The 18868-nt window shown below is 42.9% G+C and overlaps 1 protein-coding gene across 8 annotated transcripts in view; it reads right to left on the reverse strand.

Annotated features, from left to right (window-relative positions):
- The window catches only part of FYB2 (FYN binding protein 2), a 123367-nt gene that overhangs the window by 100422 nt on the left and 4077 nt on the right, over positions 1-18868 (reverse strand). For 2 of the 8 annotated variants that reach the window (XM_086390186.1, XM_086390184.1), the window contains exon 2: positions 6669-6776. The exons of the other annotated variants lie outside the window; for them this stretch is intronic. The gene's annotated coding sequence lies outside the window, so the exon portion shown is untranslated. The remainder of the gene's footprint in view (positions 1-6668; positions 6777-18868) is intronic. 8 annotated transcript variants of the gene reach the window in all.

The following is an 18868-nucleotide window of genomic DNA, read 5'->3' on the forward strand; positions in this document are numbered from 1 at the left end:
GGACAAACTGAGACACCAGCATTGACACACACATGAGTGAACTAGCTAGCTAACAGCAAACAGCTGCATAGCACAGGGAGCTCAGCTTGGTGCTCCGTGATGACTTGTAGAGCCGGGATGCAGGTAGGGGGTGGGAAGAAGGCCCAAGAGGGATTGGATATATGTATGCTTATAGCTGATTCATGCTGTTGTACAGCACAGACAACATAACATTGTAAAGAAACTATCCTTCAATTTCTTATAAACTCAATACCCTATTAAAAAAATTTCTGCTGTACAGCAAAGTGATTCAGTTTATACATGAAAGTGAAAGTGTTAGTCACTCAGTCATGTCCAACTCTTTGTGACCTCATGGACTGTAGCCCACCAAGCTCCTCTGTCGACGGAATTCTCCCGGCAATATACTAGAATCGGTAGCCATTCCTTTCTCCAGGGGATCTTCCTGACTCAGGGATCAGAGCCAGGTCTCCTGTGCTGCAGGCAGATTCTTTACCGTTTGAGCCACCAGGGAAGCCTATATAAATTTTGTGTGTGTGTGTGTGTGTGTGTGTGTGTGTGTGTGTGTGTGTGTGTGCGTGCGCGCATTCAGTCTTTTCCATTATAGTTTATCATAGGATATTGAATATAGTTCCCTGGGTTATACAGTAGGACCTTGTTGTTTATCCATCCTATATATAATAGCTTGTATCTGCTAATCCCAAACTCCCAATTCTTCCCTCTCCACTCTGCTCTGGGCAACCAAAGTCTGTTCACTATATCTGTGAATCTGTTTCTGCTTTGTAGATATGTTCATCTGTGTCATATTTTAGATTCCCACATATAAGTGATAACCTATAATATTTTTCTTTGTGTGGCTTACTTAGTATGATATTCTTTAGATCCATCCATGTTACTGCAAATAGAATTCTTTCATTCTTTTTTATGACTAATATTCCTGTGTGTGTTTGTATACACATATTCTTTATTCATTCATCTGTTGATAGACATTTGTTCCCATGTCTTATCTACTGTAAAGAGTTAAAACTTGTGATGTTTTCAAATGAACTCAGTGCTATAGCATGCTTTTTCTCTGTGACAGGCTTTCATTTGTCTTTCCCCAAATTCATTCGGCAATTACTTGTTGCATTTCTACAATAGTTAACATAAATGAGTAAGACAGACACAGGACTTGCCTTCATGATGTTCACAGTCTTCTGGAAAAGACAGACAAGTAAACAATGATGATAACAGGACCCAGTGGTCACTGTGACCAGGCAGTACCAGGGCAGACAGAGGGATAACCAAACCAGGTTTGATGAGTACAAAGTCTTTCCTGGAGAAACCCAGATGCAAAGAATAAACAGGAGCGTGACTGTCAGAAGGGTGGCAGGCATTCTAGGTAGAGGACATATTTATAAGACCTGAGGCATGAGAAGGGCTTTTTCCTGGTGGCCTAGCAGTAAAGAATCTGCCTGCAGTGTAGGAGACACAAGTTAGATATCTGGGTTGGGAAGAAACCCTAGAGGAGGGCATGGCAACCCACTCCAGTATTCTTGCCTGGGAAATTCCATGGACAGAGGAGCTTGGAGGGCTACAGTCCTTAGGGTGGCAAAGAGTTGGACACAACTGAAGTAACTGAGCAGGTACGCACGCATGCTGCATGAGAGAGTCTGGCATGTGTGCATTTCCAAAGTGGGGAGCGTGGCTGAAATGTGAGGCAAAGAGGGGTAAGAAATGGGGCTGAGGCTGCATCCTGAAAGCCATTAAAAAGCTTATCAACATACATTTGCATTTTTATGCTTCTCAATACCTTCACAGGCTATACGGGAAAATAGTGAGTTAGTGATCAATTTTGCAAGTTACATACCTTCATTCAAGGTACAGCAGTACAGAAACCCTCAGGATGAAGAAAACGGAAAGAGCTATTCATTTCAAACCAATAAGGTTATGATGCCTTTTAGGAAATCAGGAAAAGAAGAAAAAAAAAAATACTAACAACCTAAAACAAAACAGAAAAGGGGCAATGGGCTAGAAATTGCTTTAAGATACCAAAATGTTGCTTGTTAATGGCATTTAGTGGTGGGGGTGAGGGTCTCAGGGGATAACTTGGGTCATACGTCCTCAGATGCCTAATTCAAAATGTGCCTCCCAGCAGAAGGGCTAACGTATGACTGAGTTAATAGTCTGGGGATAAGGGCCTGAAGTCAAAATTTATGACCCTGCCAGCAGACCGGTCCTTGAACTACCCCATTATGGCCTCCTCATTACACTCTCCATGCTTGTTTGTCACTGAAACTTGGGGCAAGAACAGGGAAAGTTCCCTAGAAACTGACTGCCAGCAAGTTGGAAATATTGACCACAGAGGGTCCTTTTTTGAGAGCACTGCCTGCTCTCTGTGCTGCCCTCTCGCCCCAGGCAGAACAGTCATTTAGTGTCCTTTGGGTTGTGATGGTTTTACTTAAGGAGCAATTTACTGAACACTGAAAAGAGAAGGGCTGAATAACTTCTTTGAGTCACTTTATAAGCTTTCACCCTACAGCATGTGATGTAAACTCCTCAGCCAACGCAACCATTTTTAGTTCCTAGGTTTGCTTTTCATATTAGAGTCCCAGCTGCACAAAAAAATAGTAAAAGAAATCAAAGACAGCACTCTATATGCAACGGAGGGAGATCGGGGAGCAATCACAGGTGTTCAGTGATTTTGTTTTGTTTTTTAAAGAAGAGATAGCAGCTCCTATCTGGTTTTCTGTCTATCCAGTATCTTCTCTCTCCAATAACAGCCACAGAAGTCACCTGGAAGATCTGCAAAACCAATAATCCTCAGAGGTATCACCACCCCCTCTACCATGGCCCCATCACCATACCACATGTTAAGCTACTTGGACCCCTGCAACAGGTGCTTTCCAGATATCACCTTCTACTAACCAGGCTGGGCAGGTGTTACTATCCCCATTTTATGGAAAAGAAAGCTGAGGTTTGGAGAGAGAGAACAGTTTAGAGATTAAAAACCATGCTGTGATCACTAAGTATTAGAGAGATGCAAATCAAAACCACAGTGAAATATCACCTCATATCAGGTAAAATGGCCATCATCAAAAAGTCTACAAATAACAAACACTGGAGAAGGTGTGAAGAATAGGGAACCCTCTCACACTATTGGTGGGAACATAAATTCATGCAGCCACTATGGAGAATAGAATGGAGATTCCTTGAGAAACAAGAGTTTCCATATGATCCTGCAATCCCACTCCTGGGCATATATCCAGAACAGATGAAAACTCGAATTTGAAAATGTACATGCACCCCAATTTTTATAGCAGCACTATTTATAGTAGTCAAGACATGGAAACAAGCTAAGTGTCCATCAACATACTAAAGAAGATATGCATGTACAATGGAATATTACTCAGCCATAAAAAGAATGACATATTGTCATTTGCAGCAACATGGACGGACCTAGGACGTCCCAGGTGGCTCAGACAGTAAAGCGTCTGCCTACAGTGCAGGAGACCTGGGTTCAATCCCTGGGTTGGGAAGATCTCCTGCAGAAGCATGGACCTAGAGATGATCATTCTAAGTATAGTAAGGCAGACAGAGAACGACAAATAGTATATGGTATCACTTATAAGTCAGTTTTCAATTCAGTCCCAATTCTTTGGCAATGCCAAAGAATGTTCAAACCACCACACAATTGTACTCATCTCACATGCTAGCAAAGTAATGCTCAAAATTCTCCAAGACAAGCTTCAATAGTATGTGACTGAGAACTTCCAGATGTTCAAGCTGGATTTAGAAAAGGCAGAGGAACCAGGGACAAAATTGCCAACATCTGTTGGGTCATGGGAAAAGCAAGAGAATTCCAGAAAAACATCTACTTTTGCTTTCTTGATTATGCTAAAGCTTTTGACTTCATGGATCACAAGCAACTGGAAAATTCTTACAGAGTTGGGAATACCAGACCACCTTACCTGCCTCCTATGAAACCTCTATTCAGGTCAAGAAGTAGCAGTTAGTACCAGACATGGAACAATAGACTGGTTCAAAATTGGGAAAGGAGAATGTCAGGGTTGTATATTGTCATCTTACTTATTTAATTTATATGCAGAGTACATCATGCAAAATGCTAGGCTGGACGAAGCACAAGCTGGAATCAAGATTGTGGGGAGAAATATCAATAACCTCAGATATGCAGAACTAAAGAGCCTCTTGATGAAAGTGAAAGAGGAGAGTGAAAAAGTTGGCTTAAACCTCAACATTCAAAATACTAAGATCATTGCATCTGGTCCCATCACTTCATGGCAAATAGATGGGTAACAATGGAAACAGTGACAGACTTTATTTTGGGGGGCTCCAAAATCACTGCAGATGGTGACTGCAGTCATGAAATTAAAAGACGTTTGCTCCTTGGAAGAAAAGCTATGACCAACCTAGACAGCATATTAAAAAGCAGAGACATTACCTTGCTGAAAAAGGTCCATATAGTCAAAACTATGGTTTTTCCAGTAGTCATGTATGGATGTGAGAGCTGGACCATAAAGAAGGCAGAGTGCCAAAGAATAGATGCTTTTGAACTATAGCGTTGGAGAAGACTTTGAGAGTCCTTTGGACAGCAAGGAGAACAAACTAGTCCATCCTACAGGAGATCAATCCTGGGTGTTCATTGGAAGGACTGATGTTGAGGCGGAAACTCCAATACTTTGGCCACCTGATGCAAAGAACTGACTCATTGGAAAAGACCCTGATGCTGGGAAAGATTGAAGGCAGGAGGAGAAGGGGACGACAGTGGATGAGATGGTTGGATGGCATCACTGACATGATAGACATGAGTTTGCACAGGCTCTGGAAGTTGGTGATGGACAGGGTAGCCTGGTGTGCTGCAGTCCATGGGGACGCAAAGAGTCGGACATGACTGATCAACTGAACTGAACTCACTTATAAGTAGAGTCTAAAAAATAATACAAATGAATTCAAACACAAAACATAAACTCACAGACATAGAAAATATGGTTACCAAAGGGGAGAGGGAGGGCTGACAGATAAATTAGGAGTATGGGATTAATAGATACAAACTACTGCACATAAAATATATAAGCAACAAGGATTTACTGTATAACAGATAATTATACCCAACATCTTATAATAACCTATAATGGAATAAATTTGCAAAAGAATCACTATGCCATATACCTGAAGCTAATGTAATATTTATTGTAAATCAGGTATATTTCAATAAAAAGCCACATTGTGGACTTTAGCATCAGGTAATCTGTTTTGGATTGTGCCCTTTTACTCTCAGTGAGGCCATGTCCAACTCGATCACCTGAGTTCTCATCAATAAAATGGAGACAATAGTAGAGCTTACTTTACTGCTGGCTATTAATTTAGACCATCCTTGTTAGAGGTTATCACAGTGCCTGGTGCCTAGCATGTTTTCTATAAACGCTAGCTATTATCATGATTGCTTTTACTATTACTGATGTTGTTGAAGTTTGCATCATTATTAAGAGGTAAATTTGGATTTAAAAATCAAGTCTGATTCCAAAACTCAAGTTCTTTTCACTCCACCACATTGGGTCAGACCCTCTTCATACATTGTTTTGTTTAGTTTCCCACAATACTGCAGTGGAGAAATGGTTAACTTCATTTTACAGATGAAGAACCTAAACTGGAGGGGCCAAGTGATCAAAGATTAATGAAAGATTGATTTAGACCTTTAGACCTCAATCCCTGGTTCTTTCTAGCATACTACTGCAGCCTCAATTTTTGTCTGAAAGCAGTTAAGATAAATGCAACTGAAGAGTATATGCAAGGCCCTTCATCTGGGGCAGAATTTCTTCATCCAAACTGATGCTCAGCAGTCTTTATGCTTTCTAAATATGTATTCTTCTAATCTGCTCACTAAACCTCAGGATCGTCTTTCCTCAAAGAGCTAGTGAAGTCAGAGCCTCTTGTGAGAGGTTTACAGTAGCAATTAGTTACACACTGATCCCTGACACAGCTCCCAATTTCCTTTACCTTGGCAGGGGGCCAAGGATGCTCTCTGTAACCCAGCTGTTTCCCAGGAAAGAGGCATCCTTGGAGGAAACCATGAACTGACGGATTTACAGAGAAACTGCACGCTGTAGTAGAAAAACACTAAGGGAAGCCTGGGTTTCTCTTTCAGCTCTTACACTCCATAAATGTGTCTTTAGAGACAGGCTTTCTGTATCTCTTCCCCACCTGTGAAATAAGACATGGTGATTTACAGCATGAGAGTTAACTAATGCCTTCTACATGACTAAGAGGCTGAAGAACACTAATCTCTGTTGAGCCTGCCTTGTTCATTTGTTAGCTAATTCAATCAATAATTATGAATCTCCTGGAGCAGAAGTGAACCCAGGCTGCCAAGCTGCACACTCCCAGAGGCATTTGTCACATTGTGATCACACAGACCATTCACAAAGGCTACCCTGTGGACAGAGTCCCCTGGAGAGGTGCAACTTGGTGGCTCCACTGCAGATACAAGTGGTGATCGTGGTGAACAAATGTACTCTGTCCTCATGGGACTTATTATAAGCAGCTGGACTGTGGTAAAGGTCACCAGAGATCATTCGGTCATTCACTAGTCAAGTGCCTATTATGTACTAGGTCGTGTTGAAGGCATCATACTACAGGATATTATCCACAGCTTGTTTTCTCCTCATTTTTACCTGTAAATTCTCACTGTCCTTGAAGCTTCCAGACTTTTCTCCAGGGCACCCATTGCACTGGATACGTCTCTCTCTTTTTTAATTCACCCTTGGGTGTTCTAACAGTACCTGAAGCAGAGAAGGCAGTAAATATTTGTTGAAAGAATGAAGGCATCCATGCTTTTGCACACATTTCATCCACTGCCTGGAATTCCCTTCTCCACTTTCCTTGTCTGGAACATATGTATTGCTTGACTCAGATCACTTGCAACTTCATGAGGAAGCCTTCTAACAAATATGCAGTGAGAGTGCTCACTCCTCTCTGCTCCAAGAAACCCTGTACTTCTCTCAATTGCAGTGTTTATTACAATTACTGTCTTCTCCATTTCCCCTTTCCTCCCTAGACTAAGAGCTACCTTAAGTGCAGCAATAGGGATAAGCACATGGGCCTTGGGGTGGAGAGTCTTAACTTAGAACCCCATCTCTATGAATTATGGCTCTGTCACTTTGACAAAGCTATCTCAGTTTTCTGTTCCCTATTTCTGGGTGAGTAAGTTGAAGATACAACTATTCACATCATAGAACTGCCATGGGCATCAAGACTGGCCCAGGGCCTGACACAAAGGAGGCCTCCAGTAATGATATTGTGATGAGAAGGGTTGTGATGTGAATAAAGAGAATGAGGAGGAGGAGGACACTGATGTTGATGACTATGATGATTGTGGTGATTTTTATGATGAAATGAATGTCTGTGGCAAAAAGCACATGCTTAAGAAATATGTACAGAATTAATCGGTCTGCTGGTTTCAGATGAAAAATTGCATTTCTGAGAGGTGGTATTCTAATTTCCAGTGCTTCCATTTTGACCTTCCTCTTCCGCATTCACTGACCTGAAGTATCCATGGACTTTACCCCTCGGTTCTACTTCTCCTCATTCTGTGAAATCTCCATGTGTGTGTATGCTAAGTCACTTCAGTTGTATTCAACTCTTTGCAACTCTATGGACCATAGCCCTCCAGGCTGCTCTGTCCATGGGATTCTCCAATCTCCTTATCCCTCACAATTCTTCACCTGTGCTCCAGCCCAGCCAGCGAAACTAGTTCAGAACAATGGACAACACGGGACTCACCCTTCAAACATTCAGTTTGGCTTTACTTATGCTTAATCCACGTTTGCACTCTGTTCTGAAGGTTTCTCTAGTAAGTAAGTGTGTGCTCAGTCCTGTCCATCTCTCGACAACCCCACGGACTGTAGCCTGCCAGGCTCCTCTGTCCGTCCATGGGATTTTCTAGGCACTGGAGAATACTGGAGTGTGTTGCCATGCCCTCCTCCAGGGGATCTTCCTGGCCCAGGGATGGAATCTGCATTTCTTAAGTCTCTTGCTTTGGCAGGCAGGTTCTTTACTACTAATGCCACTTGGCAAGGAAAAAAATGACCAGGCAACTAGATGGAGATGGCCTTGTACTGATCTCATGATTTCTGGGTCAGACTGTCACTTAGCTCAGGGATACTATCTTGAGAAACAGGCAGAATAACTGCAATGCAGAATAATGGGAATGTAGCACTTAATGGAATATTAACTGGGATTTTTCTTTGGATTATTGACAAGAGAACATAATAAGGTTTTAATAACAAATGATGCTGGCAAACAAAAAATAATCATTGACAATTGCTTAACTCCAAGAGAAGAAATATGATAAATAGAAGAGAAGTGGTCTAGCTGATTTTTAAGGTGTAACACCCTGGATCCTTATGAAGAATGTGTGGGCTTTTGACTTGTTGAAGTCAAACTGAATAGAAAAATAATATCTGAATCAGCCCAGGATTGAATATGTCACTCTGTGATTTTTGAGAAGTCCCTTAATTTCTCAGAGTTTCAGTTTGTTCATCTACAGAATGGGACCCTTGATTTTGAAAGTCTGTTGTAAGGGTTAGAAATCCCTGATTCTAACATTTGATGCTGATCACACAGTAAGCAATTAATAAATTTACATTGACTAAAGGAATATGCATACATGAACTTTGTAATCATAATCTTATTCAACCATATAGAAACTGTTTCTCACAAGTACTTATCATGGCTTGAGGAAGTTAATTATTCAATATATTTATTGTATAAGTATATACATATTATATATATATTGAATAAGCATATTATTCAATAATTATATAATAATTCAATTATTATTCAATAACATATTGAATAAGGTAGTTATTCAATATACTTATTGACCAATTAAAGATACAAAATCACATTCTTTTGGGGTGATACTGGAAATATAAATAATTCTATTTATCCTATCTACCCCATGAAGTTCTTATAAATATCATATAAAATGAATTATAAGGACACTTTGAATAAAGTAAAAAATAAATGGAATGCAACACAGATTTAAGACATTAAATATATATAAATGCCATAGATCTGACACAAAAGGATTTTCCACATAGAAAGAGCAGTTAACCCTTGGAATGGGCTTACCAAAGAGAATAAGCAATTAGCTTGGGATTCCAGCATTCACAACACAGCACCTGCCATGTGGTGGATACTCAAAACTAGATACTAAATTAATGAACAGATGAATAAACCTCATGGTGGGGGGGATGAGGTAAAAGGGAATGGCTTAAAGCAGGACTCATAATGATTCCCCAAAGCTCTATCTGAAACCTTGAAATAAGCATAGCCACATACCCATTGGATCATAAGCAACTTGAGGAAGGGGAGGAGGACTTAGTTAATTCAGCACCTGCTCTATTCTTCCTGCCACCCACCTACCACCCTACTCTTCACCCAGAATTTATCTAGTGCTGTGCGGAGGATGCAGTCTTCAACAGAGGCACACAAGCCCCTATCTTTTCCTTTGCCTCATGTCTCTTTGTTCCCAAATATGCCACTTTTCTGCCTCCTTCATATATGCTATTCCCCATGCCTGGAATAGGGCTTCCCAGTGGTCAAGAATCCACCTGCCAACGCAGGAGATGTAGGTTCAATCAATGGGTCGGAAGATCCCCTGGAATAGGAAATGGCAACCCACTCTAATATTCTTGCCTGGAAAATTCTATGGATAGAGGAGCCTGGTGGCCTATAGTCCATGGGGTTGCACAGTCAGACATGACTGAGCACGCACATGTGCCTGGAATGCCTTTCCCTCCCCCATAGCCCACTGCCTGGTGAACGCTTTTTAACTTTTAAAACCCAAATCACAAGTTACCTCCCTTGGGAGAGGCTTTTCTGCCTCATCCAAGTCAAGTTAAAAGATTCTCTCTTTTTCCTTAGTTATTTGAACATAATGTCATTGTTCATATTATAACTGTCACAGTGTATTAAAAACATGCTATTTTTATAGATCTTCTCTACTAAACTCAGAGCAATTTGAAGAGGTCTAAATTGTATTTGAGGTTTTGGTCCCTCGGGCTCCCCTCATAGCTCAGTTGGTAAAGAATCCGCCTGCAGTGTAGCAGACCCCGGTTTGATTCCTGGGTCGGGAAGATCCACTGGAGAAGGGAGAGGCTACCTACTACAGTATTCTTGGGCTTCCCTGGTGGCTCAGCTGGTAAAGAATCTGCCTGCAATGTGGGAGACCTGGATTCAATCCCTGGGTGGGAAGACCCCCTGGAGAAGGGAAAGGCTACCCACTCCAGTATTTTGGCCTGGAGAATTCCATGGACTGTATAGTCCTTGGACTCACAAAGAGTCATATACAACTGAGCAACTTTCTTTTTGGTTCCTCAGTACCTTGTCTGTTAAATTAAATATCTCTGGGGTCAGATGGATTCAACGCTGGGATCAGCTTAACAGTTTTGTGGTTTTGGGGGCTAGTCACTTAAACTCATTGAAGCCCACTCTCACCAGCTGAAGACAGAAACAGTAATGGTACTCATCTTTGCCAGATTGCTGTGCAGATTAGACTATATTATTCAAAGGGCGGGCTTCCCTGGTGCCTCAGACAGTAAAGAATCCACCTACAATGTAGGAGCTGCTGCTGCTGCTGCTGCTAAGTCGATTCAGTCATGTCTGACTCTGTGCGACCCCATAGATGGCAGCCCACCAGGCCCCGCCGTTCCTGGGATTCTCCAGGCAAGAACACTGGAGTGGGTTGCCATTTCCTCCTCCAATGCACGAAAGTGAAAAGTGAAAGTGAAGTCACTCAGTCGTGTCCGACTCTTAGCGACCCCATGGACTGCAGCCTACCAGGCTTCTCCATCCACGGGATTTTCCAGGCAAGAGTACTGGAGTGGGTTGTCATTGCCTTTTCCGACAATGTAGGAGAGCTGGGTTCAATTCTGGGGATGGGAAGATCCCCTGGAGAAGGGCATGGCAACCCACTCCAGTATTCTAACCTGAAAAACCCCACAGACAGAGGAGCATGGCAGGCTCAGTCCATAGTGCTGCAAAGAGCTGGACACGACTAAAGCGACTTAGCACAGCACATTCAAAGGAAGAGCTAGATACAGTGTGGCTGTGTTAGTCACTCAGTTGTGTTCATGCTTATCTTCCAAAATGTTATCAACTGGAAACCCACATACATGCTCTGAAATAAGACTTTTGGGGTATACGGTACTTGGGATAGACTAGGTTTTATTGTAACGAAGCAACTCCTCAATCTCAGTGGCTTAACCTAAAGGTCAGGGTGGGTCAGTCTCTCACTTATACATACACATATACACACACACTACATGTTCAACAGGAGCTGGTAATACTCACTGAGGGACACACCACTAGTGATGTCATCCTCTCAACACATGACTTGGAAGTCAGAGAGCCAGAATCTGAACCAAATGTTTGACTTGAAGCTGTTAGATGCTCAGTATTGACTACAATCCTATATTTGGAGCTCATTAGCCAGAGAAGCATAAAGAAATGCATAAAGCATATGCAAAGCATAAAGACTCATAAACAACATTAAGTTGCTTCAGATTCTACTTGGGGCAAAACAGCGGGTTTACCAATAAAGAAGAAGAAAAACATCACTAATCCTCTTAACCTCCCCCATGAACCAGAAATTCTTCGCATGTCTCAAAGTGGTAACTGAAGACTCTGATTCCACCCATCGTTTTACAGATGAAGATACTGAAGACTTGTCCAAAGTCACATAGATTTCTTCCCAAGGCCAAGCTGTTTCTCAAAACAACATGTTTCCTAACATTTTGAGTGGGACAACTGAAGCAGAGAAAGACATTTCACGTACATCTGTGAATCATTTTCATAAGATATAGAAAGAAAAAAAAAGTGACGTCACTCAGTCGTGTCCAACTCTGCAACCCCATGGACTGTAGCCTACCAGGCTCCTCCCTCCATGGGATTTTCTAGGCAAGAGTACTGGAGTGGGTTGCCATTTCCTTCTCCAGGGGATCTTCCTGACCGAGGGATCGAACCCAAATCTCCCACATTGCCGGCAGACGCTTTACCATCTGAGCCACCAGGGAAGCCCCAACTGAGTGGAGGATGTGATATATTCAGAGAGTATTCCAACTTTTCAGATTGAAGAAAAACAGGTCCGTGGAGTTAATGGCCCAAGGAGCAAAGCTTAACTTTGAGCCTCTGGAACTCTGCCCAGGTTCCTAACCTAATCTACGCCACCTCCTCTGGGAGGATGCAGCCCTCTCTTCATCAGTGCCGGTGGCATGGAAAGGCAATACTGGAATTCCTTATCCTTTACAGTCCCCAGTTTCACACAGGAAATGTTCCCAACAGTCTAAAAGTTGAATATTCTCTCCTAAATCAAACTTGTGAAGCCAAAAGTCGATATAAATTTGTCTTTGGCACTAGTAAAGATATGGGAGATTTATACCCCATGAAGCAAAGATGAACGCCTTCACCAGCTGATATTTTAAGGAGTTAACTGGAAAGCACTCAGAACAACATATTCAGAAACAACTTTTCAGATGAAGGATGTAGCCAGGATCTATTTTTCTGCTAGGAGATTTCTTACTGGTTTTCATTGTGAATCCATGCTATGAGGAGATGTCTTGCCTGAAAGAGAGGTGGGAGGAATGGTAAGAATGTTTCGACTATGCCATTTCCCCTAGGGGTTGTATACTGCCGAAAATGCTTTTGTTTTTCTAAGCAGAGAATGTGGCTAGTTGTGTCCTAGGGTTTCCTAGTGTTGGTATTGGGATGCCTTCCCGTTTTCAGCCAGCTCTGTCCTTTTCACACCCTGACACCACTATTCATTCTGTAGAGTTTCTGGGAGAGACGAACTCTTACAGAATGTGTTCTTCAAAGCTTCAGCTTCTGGGTTTGAAACCCAGTGCCACCACAACTGGCTGTGTGACTTTCAGCAAATTGTCCACCCTCTCTGGGTCTCTCACAATACTGGAGACCTCCAGGGAGTGCCTACCTGCCTAATGACAGTGCCTATCCTAGAGGGGCTGAGAGGTAGTACATAACGAGCTCTAAGAGTCATGGCTGATGTATCTAAGTGTCAGCGTTAGCCACTATTGTTAATCATGACAAGAGTGAAACCCCAGAGAACTTTTGTTTTCTCATCTGTAAGATGGGGATAGTATTTCTCACAGATGATTTGTGAGGTTTGAACAAAACAATGCATCTAGACGCAAGGAGTGGCGCAGAGTGAGTGCTCCACCAGTATTATCTTTCTTCCTTCCTGGAATATAGGTCAACAAAACAGTCACTAAGCAAGGGATGGGGGTGGGCACTAAGAGGGAATTAAGAGCTCAGAGCTGGTTAGCACAGAACTGGTAATTCCTTTGTTTCTGAGAACTATAGTTCCAGACATTAGGGTCCTTGTCCATGACACGTACACCAGAATGAAGCAGAAATATCTTAAGTTCTTCCTAGGGTCTCCACCACCCAGCCTAAAAGTGAATAGCAGGTTAGACTAAGAGTACCTGGATATTGGGCTTCCCTGGTGACTCAGATGGTAAACAATCTGCTTGCAATGTGGGAGACCCAGATTCGATCCCTGGGTTGGGAAGATTCCCTGGAGTAGGAAATGGCAACCCACTCCAGTATTTTTGCCTGGAGAATTCTGTGGACAGAGGAACCTGGTGGGCTACAGTCCATGGGGTCACAAAGAGTTGGACATGACTGAGAAGCTAACACTTTCACTTTTCACATGGATATATTTGATGCTTTTTTTTTCAATATGTCATCTCATTCATTTAATCCTGTTTAATAAGTAAGGATGGTGACTGCAGCCATGAAATTAAAAGACGCCTGCTCCTAGGAAGAAAAGTTATGACCAACCTAGACAGAATATAAAAAAGCGGAGACATTACTTTGCCAACAAAGGTCCGTCTAGTCAAAGTTATGGTTCTTCCAGTATCATGTATGGACATGAAAGTTGGACTAAAGAAAGCTGAGCGCCAAAGAATTGATGCTTTTGAACTGTGGTGTTGGAGAAGACTCTTGAGAGTCCCTTGGACTGCAAGGAGATCCAACCAGTCCATCCTGAAGGAAATCAGTCCTGAATATTCATTGGAAGGACTGAGGCTGAAACTGAAACTCCAGTACTTTGGCCACCTGACAGAAAGAGCTGACTCATTGGAAAAGACCCTGATGCTGGGAATGACTGAAAGTGGGAGGAGAAGGGGATGACAGAGGATAAGATGGTTGGATGGTATCACCAACTCAATGGACATGAGTTTGAGTAAACTCTGGGAGTTGGTAATGGACAGGGAGGCCTGGTGTGCTGCAGTCCATGGGGTCACAAAAAGTTGGACATGACTGAGTGACTGAACTGAATAAAAATATATTTTTATAATTTTTAAAAAATAAAAACTGAGGGTCCCTCCCCATCTCCCTGGGTAGACCGCAGCCTCAATGCACACAAGCAGGAGTGGCAGAGACTAAATTCAGATCATGATCTTCAGACTCCCAATTCAGTGCCCTTTCCTGGGTACCACAGCTTGGGGGAACGTCCCTAGGCATTGTACTCAGAAACAGCATTGGGTACAAAATAAAACACAGGAGACTTTGGGGTGATATTTTTAAGGATGTGGAAGATGGACCTCTGTCCTGATCCTTTAAGTGCTTAAGGGAAAATGCTGGTTTGTTCTTGTATATCAACTTCGAATTGTTAAACATTGTTCCCAAGTATGATTTCCTTATTCCTACCGAAGATCACACACTGATCTTTAAGGTGAGCTCTTGACTGGCTCACACAAAGTAGAGAGTGCTTTGAATTCTATGTCTCCTCTGCTCAAATTTTGGAATGGGGAATGTGATAATATCAACAATTCTGAATATTTTTATGGCATTCTATTATTTACAACAGTACTTTACAGACATTATCCTATATAATCCTCATGGACAAAATATCAGATAGGTATTATTAGACACAGAGAAAAGAACACTGGGTCTCAGAGACGTAGAGTGACTGGGATGATAGGCCTAGACTTGAATTCAGGTGTACTTTTTTTAATTGCTTTACAGAATTTTGTTAGTTTCTGCTAAACATCAACACGAATTGGTCAGGTGTTCTGTTTTAAAAATTTTGAAATATCTCTGTCCAAAAAACCATTCAATACGACCATACTTGAACCAAAGGTCAAGATGACTTTGAGTCAAATATATCTGAGTTTGAATCTTGAGTCTGCCTTATCTATAAAATGGAGAAGATGAAAACGGTAAGAGTGAACACTAAGAAATAAAAACTAACTTTTTCCAATATTATAACCCCAAACTGCTTATTCTGGACTTCCCTGGTGGTGCAGTGGATAACAGTCTGCCTGCCAATGCAGGGGTCATGGGTTCAATTCCTGGTCTGAGAAGATTCCACATGCCTCAGAGCAACTAAGGTTGTAGACCACAATTACTGAGCCCCTGTGCCACAAATTACTGAAGTCCGTGCACTCGAGAGCCCGTGCCCCACAGCAAGAGAAGCTACCACAAGGAGAAGCCTGTTTACCATGACAAAGAGTAGCCCCTGCTCCCTGCAACTAGAGGAAGCCTGAGCACCGTGGTGAAGGTCTAGCAATTTTTAAAAATAATTAAAAACAAACAAAAACTGCTTATTCTTTCTGAAGCACATAATTTGTTCACTTGCCTATATTTAGTATGTCCTAACAAAATATGAGTATTCGTTTTGAAAAAACTTCCCAAGACTTGAGTATTTTAGAGTTTTACAGATGAGAAAAACCAAACCCAGGGCTCAGTGATCAGAAAGGAATACTGACCACGATCCTGAGATCATTTCACTCCATTTCTCAAGCCAGGTGCTGATAAATACTTCTCAGATTTCTTCTTTGAAGAGCTAAGCACAGCTGTCTTTTTTGATCATCAGAACAACAACATGGCCCAAAATCCTTCCCAGGTTGATGGGGGAAGGGCACTGTATTGAGTATTCAAGTGAACTCTCTTAACTTCCCAGTCAGGTCCATGTAAGAGCTTGCTAGGCCTGCTCTGAAAAGGTACCCCTGACTGTGTGACTCAAAACAACAGAAATGTGTTGCCCCATGGTTCTGGAGGCTGGAAGTCAAAAATCAAGGGTCATTGCTTTGGTGCCTTCCGAGGGCTATGAGGGAAGGGTCTGTTCCCTTCTCCTTGGCCTGTGGATGGCCATCTCCATGTTCACAAGATGTTCTCACTTTATCTTCACACTGTCCTCCCTTTGTGTGTATCTCCATGTCCATCCCTCCTTTTCATAAGGACATCAGTCATATTGGATTAGACCTGCCCCAATGACCTCACTTTATCTTGGTGACTTCTGTAAAGACTCTATCTCCAAATAAGGTCAACTTCCGAGGCAGTGGGGGTTAAGACTTCAACATACGGGACTGGGGGAGGGGACAGAGTTCAATTCATAATGGTCCATGTATTATTACTGGGAAGTGAAGTGAAAGTTGCTAAGTTATGTCCAACTCTTTGAGACCCAATGGAGTATAGAGTCCATGTAATTCTCCAGGCCAGAATACTGGAGTGGGTAGCCTTTCCCTTCTCCAGGGTATCTTTCCAACCCAGGGATCAAACCCAGGTCTCCTGCATTGCAGGCAGATCTTTTACTATACCATATCACTATTTTAGCTTGTAGAATTTCCTGCCCTGTGACCTCACTGAGCTGACCTAAGCCCTTTATATAAAACTCAGCTGACTGCTGAGAGGTAGATGCCATTCTCCCCTTTATAGATGGGGTAACTGGGCACAGAGAGATAGGTAACTTGCTCAAAGACAAACAGCTAGTAAATTGTGGAGCAAGAAACTGAAACCAGTTGGGCTGCCCCAGAGCCCATGCCTTTAAGCCTCAGGCTGTGCTACCTTTGGGATCTCACAGTCCAGACCTGGGGCTGGTCAAAGGGCTGGGAACTTGCAAGCTGGAGAAAAACCAATCATGACCACCCAGGAGCAAGAGAAGGCTTCTCAGGAAGGTGATAGCTGAGCTGAGTATTAATGAAGTGACAAGATTCTAGCAAGAGGAATGTGCATGGTGCAGAACAGGCTGGAGCATAAGGGATGCAGGACCAGGAGGCTTAAGTGGGAGTACCTTGACCTTGTCAGCCAGGTGAAGCCCCTGGGCTCTGCTGCACAGGCAATGGGGGACAATTTGAGGGGATCTGGCAGGGGTGTGACATGATCAAACTCGCCTGTTAGAACCACTTCTCCAGTGGAGAAATGTGGACGCCTAGTTTAGGGAAGAGAAAGCTTGACTCAATGTCAAGGTAACTGTGGGTAACTCCAGGGTACAAGCTGCTGGTTAAGACTGAACATCAGTCCTGCAGCTGTGCAGGTCACTTCATGTTTCATGATCAAGGACTACACAACACTGTTTAAGAGGCCTCTGCAGCACAGCTTGTCTGCAAAGATAGAAGGGAGGTGACCAGTCTTAAGGCCACCTCTTGGAATTCCCAAGAAGCTTCACCCAACCATCTGATCTGAATCCCTGTGCACTCCACTTGTCCAAGGACAAGCTCATTAACAACAGACCATCTTCACAGCAATATCTTTCTCAGTGGGCCCACCCCTTTCCAGATGTTACCCTGCCTCATGACCTATTTATTAAGAATCAGAATATTCAGAAAAAAACCCTGAAATCGTTCTTGAGGGCTTGCTAAGTGGTCTCACTTAGCATTCAGAACCTGGGTTCTAGACAGAACTGTCAAAAATAAGCCATCTATGACCTTAGGACAGTCCTATGACATCAGAGCATGACAAGACTACAGGGCTGTGTTTAGTCCCATCCCAGAGGTGCTGGCCCTCAGTGGCTCCCTTGGTCTCCAGCATGAAGTACATCTGTGTTCAAGGGATTCAGTTGTTGTTCAGTCACTAAGTCATGTCCGACTCCCATGGACTGCAGCACGCCAACCTTCCCTGTTCTTCACTATCTCCCAGCGTTTGCTCAAATCCACGTCCATTGAATTGGTGATGCTATCCAGATGCTGATGTTTCAGTATCTGGCTCCAATTTACTTCTTGGGATTTGGGTCTTCCCTTGTCCCTCATCCCTGCCTACTCCCTCCCCTTTCCGTCCTTCCTCTGACATGCATCTCAGATACTAGCTCCTCCAACAGACCCTGGATGGTCCCACTTAGGGTTAGGTCCCCATTCTTGATGCTCCTGGTAAAACCTGAGCCTTTCTTCATCACCCTACTTTTCATTAATACTGCAATTGTCTGTTTTCTTGACATTCTCCCCTGCCAAACTGAGCAACTAGAGGACATGTATGACAGACTCCCCTTTTAGAAGTTCTAAGCTAGGGCCTGACTCAGAGAAGATCTTTGGTGATCTTCTGCTGAACAGTGCAAGAGGAGAGCCTAATGATCTGATGCTAGAGTTTACTCTCAAAAAATAACAAGATCATTTAAGAGCATCCACTATGTATAAGGCACAGCCGAGAAGTAGTTGCAAAGTGTGTGACTTTTCCCTCCTGGGCTCCAAGTTTCCCATCTCTAAAATGGGAGTCATTAGACTAGCTGGTCTTTGAGAAATCTACCAACTCTTACATTTTATTATTCAATGGTTGGCTCAAGTCACTTGGCTAGTAAGAGGCAGAAGGAAACATAAATACAGGTATTTGGGCTCCAATGCCAACGCTCAGGAGAAGGCAATGGCACCCCACTCCAGTACTCTCGCCTGGAAAATCCCATGGATGGAGGAGCCTGGTAGGCTGCAGTCCATGGGGTCGCTAAGAGTCGGACACGACTGAGCAACTTCACTTTCACTTTTCCTTTCATGCATTGGAGAAGGCAATGGCAACCCACTCCAATGTTCTTGCCTGGAGAATCCCAGGGACGGGGGAGCCTGGTGGGCTGCCGTCTATGGGG

This window comes from Bos grunniens, chromosome 3, assembly GCF_055505025.1.
Source record: "Bos grunniens cultivar Pamir isolate PY7600 chromosome 3, Bosgru_T2T1.0, whole genome shotgun sequence".
Taxonomy (NCBI): domain Eukaryota; kingdom Metazoa; phylum Chordata; class Mammalia; order Artiodactyla; family Bovidae; genus Bos; species Bos grunniens.